Source organism: Cavia porcellus, unplaced genomic scaffold, assembly GCF_034190915.1.
Source record: "Cavia porcellus strain 051 isolate PalLab524CR breed Dunkin Hartley unplaced genomic scaffold, mCavPor4.1 scaffold_29, whole genome shotgun sequence".
NCBI lineage: Eukaryota > Metazoa > Chordata > Mammalia > Rodentia > Caviidae > Cavia > Cavia porcellus.
The window spans coordinates 7,625,280-7,639,299 of NW_026947512.1; the positions used below are offsets into that span (position 1 = coordinate 7,625,280).

The 14,020-nt window shown below is 36.7% G+C and overlaps 1 protein-coding gene across 4 annotated transcripts in view; it reads right to left on the reverse strand.

The window, feature by feature from the left end:
• Ralgps2 (Ral GEF with PH domain and SH3 binding motif 2) overlaps positions 1-14,020 on the reverse strand; it is a 148,873-nt gene that overhangs the window by 124,588 nt on the left and 10,265 nt on the right. Inside the window, exon 1 of one of the 4 annotated variants that reach the window (XM_063240031.1) lies at positions 5,123-5,141. The exons of the other annotated variants lie outside the window; for them this stretch is intronic. The gene's annotated coding sequence lies outside the window, so the exon portion shown is untranslated. Of the gene's footprint in view, positions 1-5,122; positions 5,142-14,020 lie in introns of those variants that run through there. 4 annotated transcript variants of the gene reach the window in all.

Consider the following 14,020-nt stretch of genomic DNA (forward strand, 5'->3'; position numbering starts at 1 on the left):
ATCGTGTTCTCTAATATTAAAGATCCCACTGGCTAATATTAAGATCCTGTTTTTCAGCTAGGATAAACACAGATTCCATATCCCTGGAATATGGAATTGCAGATTAAACCAATTACAGATTAAAAATACTTCAGAAAAAATTACAGTTGTGCTAAATATGTATGGATTTTTCCCTGTCATTATCCCTTAAATAATACAGTCTAACTATATAATGGTTACAATGAATTAGTTACTATAAGTAACCTGGAAATGATTTAAATTATGTAGGAAGACATATAGGTTATATGAAAATTCACCATTTTATAAATTAAGTGTGACTATGTGCAGATTTTAATAACCAATTCCCCATGGATATAAGGGACAATTGTTTGCATAGTGATTTGTTTACACACATACCTCAATTTCAGCAGGATTTCAAAAGATGTTCTAGTAAATTTATAGCCAGTTTTCCATCCAAATACTTTACTGAGAAGTGAAGAATACCAAAAGTCTGCAATTATTACTGCATTAGTTCCTGGACACCCAATGACCAGGAAAAGGTAGATTCCTGTTTAGACACAGATATTATGGAGACCAGAATGGTTTGCTTCATTATGTTCTAATAGTCATCTAAAATGAATACTGTTATATAAATTTAGGAAAGCGAGGCTCAAAGAAGTTAAGAGGACATAGTGCTCTCAAGAAGAAAAAAAACAAAACAAAAAAAAAGTCAGGCACAGTGACACGAAGCTATAATCCCAGCTCCTCGGAAGGCTGGAACAGGAGGATCACAACACGGAGGCTAGCCTGGCAAGTTAGCACCGCCCTGTCAATGTACAAATTTTAAAAAGGTCTGTGGATATAGCTCAGTTGTATGAAGCTTGCCTAGCTTGAGGTTTAATTTCCAATACCATTAAAATAATCACAATAATTATTATTCTAGAGATTTTTTCAAAGATTACCTGCATATGAGTTATGAGCAAAAAGGATCATAAAAAATGATAAAGGAAAAAATGCTGCTTTATCATTCTGCTTCTCATTTAAAGTTCATATTACTCACTCACTCTACCATCATTGGTAAAAGTCATTAAATAAAAATAGAGTAACTGCAAAACCAGGTATAGTGGTACATACCAGTAATCCCAGCACTCTGGAGGCTGGAGGCAGGAGCTGCCTTGAGTTCCAGGCTGGCCTGGCTTACAAAGTGAGTGCAAGGTCAGCCTGAACTGCATAGTGAAACTGTCTCAAAAAGACAAGAGGGGAAAAAAAGCTTCAAGTAAAAGGGTACCACATTTCTTCCACTGGCAACCACTCCACTGGGGACAACAGCTACCACTGGGGAGACAAAACAGACAAAACCAAATGTTCCAAAGAAAAAATGCTCATGGCTAGAACAGAAGTTAATAAAGTAAATCCAGCCCCATTTTTGTAAATAGTTTTACTGGAACACACAACTGATCCATGAATTTATTACCTATGGTGGTTTTAACCCTACAGGGGCAAAACTGAAAATCTGCAACAGAGACTATATAGATTAGAGTACCTACATTACTTACTAACTGAGCCTTTACAGAAACTTTGCCAATCAGTGGTCTGAAATGAAAAACAGACTGTACTTCAGAAAGCATGAGTTTAGTACAACAGATGGGAGCAAGGGACAAAAGCAAGCTACACTCTACCTCAGTACATGGACCAAATCCTGCCACGCTGCCTAAGCTTCAGAGCAGCTGATATAAGTCTGTAATAGCAGCAAGTTTTGGGGTTTGTTTTTTTTTTGTCTTTTTCCTTTTTATCGGTACCAGGGATGCCGCTGAGCTAAATCCCCATTCCCGCAGCAAGTTATTATCTAAGATCCTAATCAAACTAAATTGACAAAATTCCAATTACTATTAAATTTGGAAAAAATACCACTTCTCAAAAACAACAGATTAGAAGACAGTTTTCATTTCTATCCAAACCACTGTCCCTCGCTCCACTGTAATCTACCTTCTCTCTTAGTTTCTCTCTTAAAATGGAAAATGGTTAAAATGTACTGAATTCAAAAAACTGTAAGAAAAGAGTTTGTGTTCTAACCATAAAGAAATAATGTTTAAATATATACAGGGAACCATATTTAAACATTATACAACGTAAGTAGGTATCAAAATATCACATGATATCCCATAAATAATGTATAATTTTTGTGTTATACCAGCTACATTGAAAAATAAAAATAAAATGAAAACAGAAGAAACTATTACGCTCCAAATGTCATCATATAAAAATGCTGAAATTATCTGCTCAAAGAACCAAGGTCTCAGCCTGTTTATAGAACACTGGTCAAAATAAAACAAACAAACAAAACATTTTAGTCAATCTTAAATCTAAATTTCAGACTTCAAATAGTCACTATTTCAAAAACAAACAAAAATTAAATCTTAGTCAACTGACTATAATTTAGCTCTGATGGCCTCTATTATACTAGGTTAGAGAATTATGTATATGATGGTGATGGTTCTTCAGCACTCTTTAAAAAATATATGAAAAGAAATACCTGAACTACAACACACCCAAACAGAATTCCAGGTGGCTGGATGAAAATAATTATTCCATGAATCAGGGTCTCATAAACATATTATCCACACATTACCAAAGGCCTAAGAGACAATTTTCTGCCATGGTTTTTATTTAGCATCTTGTTTTGCCAATAACAAATTCAACACATGACTTTATAATAACAGAATTCAAATGATACAGAGTTAAACTGACTCTAAATATTCTAACAGATTTTCTCAGCCTTGGCACTATGGTCAGTTGGATTGGGACTGGTTAATTCTTTATCAAGGAAGATTTTGCCACATATTATTAGGATGTCTGACAGTACCTATATCCACTAAATGTCAGTGATGCTAAAAATTAAGTCTTGACAAGGATAAATTACTGCTAGGTAAAGAGACAATGCTCCAAATGACTTTGTGTCTGTGTGTGCATGCATGCATGGCCTCACACATGCTAGGTAAGTGCTCACCACTGAGCTACATGCCCAGTGCTTTATACTTTAACACAGGGTCTAGCTAAATAGTCCAAACTGGTCTGGAACTTGTAGTCCTATCTCAGCCTCCTGAGTAGCTGGGATTACACATGTGTGTCACTATGCCCACATTGGTCGTGGTATCTTTGTCAGCTAGTCAATACACAATCTTGTTTTATGTGCGCAATCCTGCTTCGCTCAGTATCTGGAAAAAAGGTTAGATCGTCAAATGTTGATTATGTGGGTTTTTAAAAAGTTGATTAATATAATGTCCATGAGTGCTATCTATTTATTATTTGTACCAGAAATCAAACTCACGACCTTGCAATTGCCTGGCAGATGCTATAATGCTGAGCTATATCCCTGGCCCCACAAGTGCCTTTTAAGTTTAAAATGACCTTACGTCCCTGAAATAAACCTCATTTGGTCATGATGGATTATCTTTTCTATGAATACTGCATTCAGTTTATTAAAACATCTTTAGAATTTTTGGACCTGTGTTCATATGCAGTATTTCTGTGTAATTTCATGTCTGTTTCAGTATGAAGTTCGAGCTGGCCTGACAAAATACATTAGAAAGAGTTCTCTTTTTTCTAATTTTCTGGAAATGCTTATATAGAACCAGTACGACTTTTTCCTTAAGTGTTCAGCAGAACTTATTTATAAAGTTACCTGGGCCTAAAGTCTTTATTTTTTGTTGTCTGGGAGTATTTTAATCACAAATTCGATTTCTTTAATAGATACTAGATTATTCAGGTTGTCTATTGCTTCTTGAATGAAGTTTAGGTACATACATCTTTCAAAGAAAATGTCTCATCTGTCGAAAAATTGATAGGCATAAAGTGAATGATAGGGCTGGGGATTTAGCTCAGCGGCATAAGTGCCTGCCTTACAAACGCACAGTCGTGAGTTTGATCCCCGGTACCATAAAATAAGAAAAAATAAATAAATAAATAGTTAATGATAATGTTCCTTTGTTATCCTTTTGTTATCTGTAGATTCTGTGGTTCTGTCACCCCTGTTATTCTCTATACCTCCCAGCCTGGTCTATGCTTTGTGAATTTGATTGATCTCCACCCAGCCCTCAAAAAAGCAGCTTTTGGTTTCACTGATTTTTTTCTAATGACTAGAAAACAGAAATACTGTTATTTCATATTGTTACTTATAATTTCCTTCCTTGTAATTAACTTTGGTTTAATTTCTTTTTCATAACAAAGTGGAAATGAAAGTGATTGATTTGAAATCTTTTTCAATACGGGAATTCAGGAATATAAATTCTTTCCATTAAGAACTGTTTTAGTGGCATCCCACAAATTCTGATACATAGTATACAGTATTTTGCTTTTCATTCAGTTCAACATGCTTGCTTACTTACCACTTAGGAAGTTAAGTAACCAGGATAGTGACACACATTTGTTAATCTCAGCACCGTGGGAGGCAGAGGCAGGGGAATCACAGGGGAATCTAGTCTGTGCAATTTAGCAAGACTGTGCTTCAAAATAATAAAAAAGCCTGGAGATGTAACACAGTGTGAAAGCCCTGGGTTCAATCCCCAGTACTATCAAAAATAAATAAATAAATAAACAAGAAATGAAGCCTGTAATCTCAACACTTGGGAGGCTGAGGTAGGGAGAGCACTGTGTTTGAGGCCAGCATGGGTTACAAAGTGAGTTCAAGCCCAGCCTGAACTTCAGAGAAAACCCCTCCCCTGCTTTTTTGTTTTGAAACAGGGTCTGTCTATGTAAATCAGGTTGGCCTTGAACTCACTATGTAGCCTGGGCTGGGCTCAAACTCACAGCAAAATTCTCTTGCCTCAGTCTCTCAAGTGCTGAAACCCTGTTTCAAAGACCAAAAAACAGGGGGAGGGGAATTAGATATTAACAACTGAAACTCTACAACTAGAAAACCTCGGCTTGAATCCTAGCTCTGTCACTTATGTGTACAACCATGGCTACTTGATTAATCTCCCTGTGCCTATTTCTTCCTCTTTAAAATGAAGTATTGATACTTCACTAGGTTATCACAAATATGCATAATTGATGCAGATAAAGTAGTTAGAACAACACCAAGCATCTATTAAACACTCAAACAGGTATTATTATTCACTCTATAAGACAATCTTTAATGTCTTACCTGCCCACATGTAGGAATACAATGATCAAATCTGTAAACAGATTAACTCTAGTTAAGAATGTTTTCACTGTGAACACTTGAATTACTGCAAACAGCACTACAGACAGATACATAGCTACTTACTGAACATTTGCCATGTGTGTATTTTGAAAGCTGTGTATATGTCCTTCTCAGTCCTCATCTCTTCTATAAGGCAAGTTTAGGATGCTGATTTTACAACTGAAAATTGAGACATAAGTTAAACAATTTGCCCCTCTCTTACAGCTGGTAAGAGTCAGAATTCCAACATTCAATGAAGTATCTTGAAAGATCTTTGGCAAATGAGTTCTACCATTCACCTTCTGCCTTGCTTAATAGCAATATAAAAGCTTTATATTTAACAATTTTCTGCTATATAATTAACTAGTACTAAGAGGAACTGAAAGGGAAAAGTCAAGATAAATTTATTAATGCTACTAGAAATCCTTTTTTAAAAAAAAGAAGGAAGACAGTTCTAAACAGTTTGGATTTTTCTAGTTTTCATTCACAAACTTTCTTTACCTCAAAAAAGAAAGAAAACAGAAGCTAAATAAAATAGTCAGTGTACTATTATTTTACCATTCATCTCTGCTTCATTTTTAAGGCTTGAATACTCTTATCCCACCTCACCAAATATAACTGCATTTTCTACTTCAACTCAAGCCCTTTATCCAAAAAGCATGCCAAAAAGACTAAATTGTCATTATCTTCAGTTATGCTATTTTGCAATACTTAACATGTTTTTTTTTCACCTAAATGAAACATTACCACTCCTGTCCTCAATAAGCCACCTTTCCTGTAAAGTGATGTTCTTCCACCTAACACATAAATTACACATTGTCTTACATTATTCATTGCGTTTTTCCATACAACATTTTTGTCTTTCACTGAGATGTGAATAATACTTCTGTGATAACATTCTCAAGTACTCTGCTCACAGAAAACATTTTAAAAAGCTACTGGGCCTAAGTGCCTATCTGGCAAGCACAAGATCATGAGTTCAATCAGCGGTACCCCACTCCCCCCGCTAAAAAAGCTACCGGGATCAAGCATATAATTCAGTGGTACAGAGCCTGGCAAGGGCAAGGTCCTGAGTTAGATTCCTGGTACAAAAAAAAGGTGTAGCTTACAAGGCCAGCACACACCTATAATCCCTGCACTTGAGAGGCTGAGACACGAGGACTGCCACGGGTTCAAAGCCAGCCTGGGCCACATAGTAAATCTAGGCCAGCCTGAACTACATGCTTTGTTTTAAAAAAAGAAAAATGTAACTTACAATTGAAGATATTAATAAAATATAGTAAATTAGGGGCCAGTAGATAAAATAGGGAGAATTACATAAAATAATAAAAGAGCTAATATTTTTAATTCATAAAGCATTCTCACATATTTATGTGAAAAGCAGGGTGCTTCGACTGCATTAGTAGTTACGTAAGTTTGGGGTCAAAAATTTTATATATATATATAAACTTTATATATTTCATCAAAAGACTTCAATGATTAAGAAAAAAAAGATGGATGGATACAGGGATACAAAGTTCAACATACATCAGTCAATAAATGTAATACATCATATTGACAAAATGAAGAGGAACAATCATATGATAATCTGGATAGATGCAAAAAAAAGCATTTGATATAATTCTATAACACTTCATGGTTTTTAAAAAGTCCTGAAGATGTTCAATATAGAGGATTGTGCTTCAACATACTAAAGGTGCAACCAGCATCATATTTAGTTGAAAGCATTTTTTCAAAGATCCAAAAAAAATAGGGTGTTCATCCTCACTACTCTTATGCAATTTACGACTATAAGTTTTAGCCACAGCAACTAGACAAAAGAAAGAAATTGAAGGTGTCTTAGTTACTTTTCTCTTGTTGCTGAGACAAAATACCAACACCCAAAGTTAGGGAGGGAAAGGTTTCTTGGGTTCACGGTTTGTAAAGGTTTCAGTCCATAACTGTCTGGCTTCAAGGCAGGATGGCACTCGAAAAACAGCAAAGGCAACAAGCAAGGAGAAGCGAGCCTCTTTTCCTCCCTTCCATTGTAAGCAGGACGCCCAGCAGGGCAGGTGTAGCGCTCATACCCCATTCCAAGCACTGGACCATGAACTAATCACAAACTCCAGAGTCAGCTACCTCAGAAAAGTCGGCCCCCCATCCTCACATGGGGCTTTGAAGGGACATCCAGACACAAACCAGAAGAAAAGATATATAAGTAAGCCAAAGCAGAGAACTGCCATCAGCTGGAGGCCAGTTTAGGTTACATAATGAGCTCAAGGCAACCCAAAAGTACATAGCAAGACCATATGTTGAAAAATAAATAAAAAGCAAAAAGTCAAATTACCTGTTTGCAGACATGGTAGTGTATCTATCCAGGGATGCTGTACAGTGGTAGTGTGTGTTTAACATGCACAAGGCCCTGAGTTCAACCCCCCAGCACCATATAAAAGGGGGAAAAAAATATAAGAAAAAAATGGAGACAAAACTTTTGTAAATAGGAAGTAGAAGGGAGATGAATAGGAATAGGAGGGGAGGTGAATGGGGGGGAAAGAAAAATATATTATCACAGGTACAAATTTCCCATTATGAAAGGGATTATTATGTACATTAAGAGTGTATCAATTAATTTTAAAAACCAAAGACGGTGAAGCTGGGTTTATGGTGCAAGTCTGTAATGCTAGCACTACGGAGGTTGAGGCAGGAGGACAGCCATGAGGTTGAGGACAGCCTGGGCTACTTAGTGAGTTCAGAAGGCTGAACTACATAGTAAGACCCTTTCTCAAAAATAAAACAAAACAAATCAGGGATACAAAACTTAGAAAACCATTTTTACACTCCAAAAATGAGACTGCTAGGAAAGAACTCATGAAAGTAGTAACATTCACAATAGCAGTAAGAATACCTGGAAATAAATTTAGGGAAGTAAAAGACTCTACAATAAAAATTTCAAAACAATGATGAAGGCAATACACACAGAGAGACCTACCATATTCATGGTTTGGAAGAATGTTGCTAAAATGTCCACACTATCCTAAGCGATTTATAGATTCAAGTATAATTCGTATCAAAATAGCAGTGACATTCTGCAAAGAACCAGAATAAACAATCCTAAAATTCATGTGGAAAAGACTCCGAAGCAATTGTGCAAAAAGAACAGAGATAGTGACATCACAGTACCTGGTTTCAATAAATACTACAGAGCCACAGTAACCAAAACAGCATGATATTGTTGTAAAAAATAGATCAATGCATCAGAACAGCAATCCCAGAAATAAACTCACAGGTCTACAGCCAACTGACTTTTGACAAACACAGCAAATCTACATCGGAGAAAAAGAGCCTTCAGTAAGTAGTGTTGGAAAAACTGGATACCAACATGTAAAAGAAACGAGATCTCTCTCATCCTATACAAAAATCAACTCAAAATGGACCAAAGACCTAAATGTAGGACCTGAAACTCTGAAACTCTGAAACTAATAGAAGAAAATACAGTCAAAACATTTCAATACACTAGTGTCTTCATTACTTCTCTCACTGCTGAGACAAAAGAGCTAACACCCATAAATTAGAGGAGAAAAACCTCAGTTTGTAGAGGTTTCAGTCCATAACTTTCTGGCTCAAAGGCAGAGGTAGCACAGAGAACAGTCCATGAGAAGCAGGCAGAAGACGCAAAGCAGCGACCAGCAGCAGGCTGCTTTCTTTCTGCTCCTTTGATTTTCCATCCAGGTTGCAAGTTATTATTGAGTAGTGCATCCACGCCCACAACCCACTTTACACATCCTAATCCAGTCACACTCAAACTCCCCCATCTAGGGGCACGGCCAGAAAGGGGCAGCCCTCTCACCTGTCACAGAATTCTTGTATCACAGAATGCCCATTCACGGAGAACCTTGCGCTAAACCATTCATAGACAACCTGCTTCTGGGTCGGGGGTTTTTGTATGTAGCAGAGCAGCTCCCTCGCTGTGAGCTATTGAAAGCCAGCCCTCGACACAAGGGTTGTCAAAAAACAAACCAAAAAAAACCCTCCCCCACCTATGACTGCATGAGGCTTTGGGGACATCTAGATATAAGCTGTAACATTCTGCCCCTGACTCCTCCCCCACAATGACTTATGCACATCCCTTCATGCAAAGGCACAATAGTTTTAGCACTGCTTTGAAGTTCAGTCCAAACTCCTCTTTGAGATTTAATGTAAAGTCTTAGATGCAAGCCTCTCTGTACAAATGAAAAGAAAGCTAAACATTTCTAACATACAATGGCACAAGATAAACATTACCATTCCAAATAGAGGAACAGAAAAGAATAGGTCCAAAGCAAGTCCATTTTTCTAAATAGGAAAAAAAAAAAAAAGCAAGTCCAAAATCCAGTAGGGCAAACATTAAATCCCATAGTTCATGTCCAACATCCAAGGCAATGTGTGGCAATGTGTGAACTGTAAAGGGCTTGGGAGGCTCAGCCTCTATAGCACTTGTGGTGGTTGTAGCTCTCAAGGCTTCTCTCTTGGGTTGGCTTTGCTCACTTCTTGCAGCTTTCCTTGCATGATCCATGTTAGTGGTTTCTCTAAACTTTCTGGGATCTCTACCAGGTCTAGCCACCTTCAAAACTCTCCATCTACGACTACAAGAGGCTTTAGGGGAACATCTAGACATAATTCATAATAACTAGAATAGGCAACAGCTTTTTAAATATGAACCCCAAAGCAAAATCTGGCAAATAAGATCACCATCAAACGTAAAAGCGTCTTCACAGGAAAAAAAAAAAAATCCCAGAGTAAAGAGACAACCTACAGAGTGGGAGAAGCCATATACTACCATTTATCTGAGAAAAGATTAACATTCATATGGGATAGGCACATAGCTCAGCAGCACAGTGTCTGCCTGGCAAATGTGAAGTTTGTGAGCTTGATTATTAAGGATCTCCAAAAAAAAGAAAAGAGCAAATGATACAAACGCTTCTCTAAAAAAGAAACACGAAAACATGAATAGCCAAGAAGTAAATACCACTTCCAGGTATATATGCGAAAGAAATCAAACTATGATTCCAAAGATAGCTGCATGCCCACACTGTGCACTGTTCACAATAGCCAAATATTTAAAAATCACCTAAATGGGCTGGGGATTTAGCTCAGCAGCATAAGCGCCTGCTTTGCAAGCACGCAGTCGTGAGTTCGATCCCTGGTACTGGAAAAAAAAAAATCACCTAAGTACCAATCAATGAACAAATGGATAAAGACACACACACACACACACACACACACACACACACACACACACCATAGACTACTATTCAGCCACGAAGAATGAAGTCCAGCCACTGGCAAGAAAATGAATGGAACAGGAGCACATTACATTACATTATGTGAGATAAGCCAGATACAGAAAGGCAAGGACCAAATGGTCACTTTCACAGGTATAAGTTAAGACTACAAAAACCAAGTCATCTGAATGTAGGACAGTGATTATTAGAGATTCTGAGTGGTGGATGGTAGATATTAGAAGGCTGAATTTGATCAATGTATATTGTATACATATACTGAACACACTAAATAGCATTAAACACCTTAATATGTACAATTAATAAATATTAATCAAGAATAACAAAAAATATAAAATAAAACATCTTTGTTCCCTTTATAAAAACATTCTTTGGTGGGGCAGTACTGAGAACTGAACCAAGGGCTTAGTGCTTGCTAAGTAAGTGCTCAAACACTGAGTTATAATCTCAGCCTCTAATTTATTTTTTAAAAAAGCAAATTAAACACTAAGAACATCTGTTACATAACAAACAAGTAAGGGTATAAAGAAACACACACACTATAAGCAAGTATGTATGTGTACTTCACCTCTATAGTTGTATCTTCCAGAATTCAAAAGATTATTTTTAAAAAGTATAGGAAGACCTGTAAACAAAGATATTAACTCTAGTATGTAAAAGTTAGAAACAACCTAAACATCTAAAAAGAGATTGCTTAAATTATACTATGATAAGTAATCTGGAGATGATTTAAAGTACACAGAAGGCTATGCATAGGTTAATCATATGCCATTTTATGTAAGGGACTCAGGCGTCACTTACACATACACACACACAATTTATGTATGGTCATACCACATTTTGTATGTTCAGTAATACAGCTTTTGCTGTCATTTGCTTCACTGAAAAATATAATACTGAATTTTACATACTCCTCTGCATCGTGTTTTTCTCAAATATTATGGCAGGCTGGGGATATAGCTCAGTCGCCTAAGTGCCTACCTGGCATGCGCAAGGTTGTGAGTTTGATTCATGGTACCAAAAAACAACAGCAACAACTACTATCAAATATCATGGCAATGTTGTCACACTGAGTGATTCCCTTATAATTTCATGAGCTCATATTCATATATCATAAAATTTGCTCATTTAAAGTGTACAACTTAGCTAGATATGGAGGCACATGCTGTAATCCCAGAATTTAGGAGGCTGAAGCAGGAGGATCACTGTGAGGTCAAGGTCAGCCTAAACCTCACAGCAAGACCCTATCTCAAAAAACAAATGAACAAACAAATGTAAATCAGCGTTTGGGTGCGGTGGTTCACTTCTGTAATCCCAACAATTGAGAGGCTAAGTCAGGAGGATGGTGAGTTCAAGGTAGGCCTAAGTTATACATCAAGTCCTTATTTTAAAAAAAAAAAGTTTTTAAAACGTACAACTCAACGGTTTACAATGTATGCGTTCAAGTAGTAGTACCACAGTTAATATCAGAACATTTTCCATGTTATTATTCCACCATCCTCCATTTTAGCCCTGAAGTACCACTTACCTGCTTTCTGCCTCAATAGAGTTTCCTATTCTGGGCATTCTGTAGGAACAGAATCATGAAATACACTGCCCTTTGTGAGCAGTTTCTTTTATTCTATAGGTAGATAAAAGCTCATCCATGCTGCAGCATGTATCACTACTTCACTCTTTATCATGACTGAATAATTTTTCATTATAATATGCCTCATTTTATTTGTTCATTCATCGGCTGCTGGACATTTGGGTTGTTCCACATTTTGCCTACTATGAATGCTACTGTAAAGAAGCTATAAGTTTTCAAAAAGTAAAAACATATTTTCACTTCTTAACTATTTGAAGAAGTATCAGACCATATTCCAAAGGAGTTACACCATTTTACATTCCCACTGGTGTACGAGGGTTCCAACTTCTCAGCATCCGTGCCTTACCACCTTTCTGAGCCATGCTAGTGATGTAAAGGGGTATCTCATCATGATTTTGATTTTATTTTCCTGATAGCTAACAGCACTAAGCAAATTTACATGTGCTGATTGCCTATTTGTGTATCTCCTTTGGAAAAACGTCTATTCAGAGCCTCTCTGCATACCTTTAAACTTGGCTGCCCTTAATACTTAATAGTTGCAGACAAATTGTTTTCTCCCATTTTTGGGCTATCTTTTCACTTCCTCAATGGTGTCCTCTAAAACACAAAATGTTTTAGTTTTGATGAAATCCACCTTATCTATTTGTTGTGTTGGTCGTGCTTTTGGTATCATAGCAAAGTCAGCGAGATTTAGCCCCACGCTTTTTCTTATGTTATTGTGGTGCATGAGTGTGTTGATTTCTATTGAGTCTATACTCAGAAGTGACACTGCTGGGTCACAGTGCACATACAAAGTTCCAGCTACTCTGCATTTTTGGCAATACTTTGAATTTCTGGCTTTTTCATTAATACCATTCTGGTAGGCATGTAGCAGTATCACATTATAATTTTAATTTGTAAGTCTGAAAATCATGTATGAGTATGCTTGCAGCTTGGCCATATGTAATTCATTCTGTAAATTCCAGGTTTAGTCTTTTGCCCATGTGTTTTAAAACTGGGTTGCCTTCATTTTTTATACTGACATACAAATATCAGGACTAGATACTAATCCTCTGTCAGTAAACACTTATTCCAATTTGTTATGTGTCTTTATGTTCTCTAATTTTTTTCTTTTTTCTTTTTTTGGAGAGTATTGAGGTGCTTTCCTACTGGCTAACCTACTAACAATGGCCTCAAACTTGTGATCCTTCTGCCTCAATCTCCTCTAAATATCTGGCCTTATGCTCAGCTCTTCTATTCTCTTATAAGCATTTTTGATGAATAATCCTCTTAATGAGGTAAAATTTAGCAAACTTCGTTTTTCTGGTACTATATGTGTGTGTCCTTCTTAAAAAACAAAACCCTACCCACAAAACAATCATGTAGGTATTTTCTATATTTCTTCTGTATTTTTTTCTACAAACTCATTGGTGGTACTGTAACCCAGTCCTCTGCCACTAAACTCTACCTCCAGCCCTTGAAACTTTAACCTTTCATATTATATCTTCGAGACAATCCATTATAAAGTTTTTTTCTAGAATAGGAAAAAGTTTTAGAACTCATTTTATGAAGCTGATGTAAGTCTGAAACCAAAATATACACAAATCTAGTGGCACAATGCATAATCTCAGCACTCCAGGAGCCTAAGGCAGGAGGATATAAAGTTCAGACCCAGCCTGAGCAATATAATGACTCAGCCGGACTCCATCTCACACTTTTAAAAATTTACAAATGGTTGATGTTGCAGCTCAATGTAAAGAACTTGGGTTCAATGTCCAGTAGCAAAACAAGATGACAACAACTACAAAAAAGTGTTTTTACTTTATTTTAACTTTCATCTTTTTGAGACATGGTTTCACTATGCAGTTCAGGCTGGCTTTGAACTCACTTTGTAGTCCAGGCTGGCCTTGACCTCACAGTGATCCTCCTGCCTCAGCTTCCTGAGCACAAAAAGATAAATTTTTAAAAACTTCTGACACTGAAAAATTAAACTCTGGTTCTGGGAGAACATGGCGGATAGATAACAGCAGCTAC